General features: G+C 41.2%; 1 pseudogene; it reads right to left on the bottom strand.

Moving 5' to 3' along the window:
* Positions 1-968: 968 nt before the first annotated feature.
* LOC142850705 (large ribosomal subunit protein uL10-like) lies at positions 969-1,888 on the bottom strand (annotated as a pseudogene).
* Between the last annotated feature and the right edge of the window lie 289 nt (positions 1,889-2,177).

Raw genomic sequence — 2,177 nt, forward strand, 5'->3', positions numbered from 1 at the left:
AATGACATATATCTAATCCACCGTGCTTTCGACTTGTCCTTTTACATTCTGAAACACTATTATCATATCACACTATCATAAAAGAATCCCACTAGTGGATGAAAATTGAATTGGTTGTGCATTTTATTGTCTTCAGCTGTTAAGTATATTCTCACATATCACAGAAACACATATGGAAATGCTTAATAATTTCCACATATGTTTAATAATTATCTCTAAAAGATGTGTAGATAATTCTTCCTCTTGAAGAATGGGTTAGAGTCAATGACTTGCTTCTATTTCAGCTGCTAGGATAGAATGCAAGAGCTGGATAGTGACATCAATGACTCATTTATAGGTCATTGTGCTGTTCTACTTACTGTGTTGGTTTACCTGCACCGGGACAGCCATATGCCATGTCATTTAAGACTGAAGGAAACTTCGGCCTCCACACAGATTGGACTATGTGGTAAGAAAACCACACTTCTAGAAAATGGCTTGTGAGGAACCAGAGCCACTTGACATGGCCATGTGAGCTTGGAAGGAGTTTTACAGACTCAGTCCAATTTTTAATAGCTTGTATCCCTGGCCAAAGCCTTAATTCCAGTTTCACAACAGACCCTCAAACAGAGCCATCAAATCCATAGAAACAGAAATACTCAAAGTTACTATAGTTTGAAATCATTACACAGCTATAGGTAACTAATATAGCTATAGGGCAGATCTATTTTATTAGGCTTTGAATCGTTATCAGAATGTAAAAATAGTGACATGCGTGAATATCACTGGAATAACCTACCACTATATGATTGGAGTTAAGACACACAACGTAATCAAACCCATACCTAGTAATTAGAACAAGTATCTGGGGCTAGAAGGTCATAGGCAGTTGGGAAAAAAAAAAAAAACACTTTTTTTTTTAAAGAGAAGTAAGCATCTGTTGCCATGTTTATCAAATTAAGCTAGCCGAGTTGCTTGCTTTGAGGGACTCAGTCAAAGAAGCAAAATCCCATATCCTCATCTGACTCTTCAATTCTTCCTTAACTTCACCCTTGGCTGGGGCAGGAGTACCATCATTGGCAGCACCATATGGGCAACAGCCACAAAGGCGGGTGGATCAGACAAAAAGGTTTTGGACTTTTCAGCAAGTGGGAAGGTTTACTCAGTCTCCATAGACAAAACCAGAACCCGCTTGTACCCACCGAAGGAAAGTGTGGCACTCAGGAAACAGTCCGCTAACCTGCCTGCAGAAAAACACTGGCAACATTCAGACACCTTCCAGGAAGTTAGAGCACAGAGTCAGTTCTGTGATGTCAAGTACTTCTGGTTTGTAAATGCTGTCACTGTTATTAACTTGTTCAATGCCAACCCAGAGGAGAACCAGGAGACAACGTGTTCAGCACACGGTGTCTTCAATGGCTCCTCCTTTGTCTTTAGGTTTTATCAGATGCAGATCACCCAGAATTTCAATGGTTCCTCTGGAGACTTTTGTGGTGATGCCAATAACATGGATGAAAGAGTTTTCAGCCTCTGGGCCTGTGTTCTGGGCTGGGACTGTGTACCTCACAGGATGTGATAACCCCCAAGGTTATCAACCAGAACTTTATTGGCTGACAGCATGTCCCTAATCTTGGTGAGGTCCTCCTTCATGAACACAAAGCTCACATTCCCCCCCCCCCCAAATGAGGCAGCAGTTTTTCTGTAGCTGGTTTGTTATCTAGATACCTCCGGGTGGCCTTCTGCATAAAGGGATTCTTGCCCAAGCCTTCCCTCACCGGACATGAGGATCTGCCTCATCTGCTTGGAGTCCACATTGTCGGCTCCCACAACAAGCATTCAGGTAATCATCCAAAAGTTGGATATTCTTGAAGCAGTTGGACTTTCCTGTCCTCCTATCTTCCCTGGTCATCACAATGGAAACCACTGCTATTATTCTCTTAAAGAGACATCTTACTAAACAGACTCTTTGAGAGATTTTATTATTATACTTATAAATCAGTGTTAGTCCTCATCAGAGAAGCATTTCTCTTTTTTGTAGTAGATGTTGATTAACACAGAGACCCACAACAGATTAAAGGGCAGAGAATAAAAATTTATGGAGTGCTCAACCCTAGATGGAACACATATATCACACACCCTTCTTCCCAAAGCTAGGAGATAATTTCAGAAGAGGGGACAGAGGATATAAAAACCAGAGG

This window comes from Microtus pennsylvanicus, chromosome 5, assembly GCF_037038515.1.
Source record: "Microtus pennsylvanicus isolate mMicPen1 chromosome 5, mMicPen1.hap1, whole genome shotgun sequence".
NCBI lineage: Eukaryota > Metazoa > Chordata > Mammalia > Rodentia > Cricetidae > Microtus > Microtus pennsylvanicus.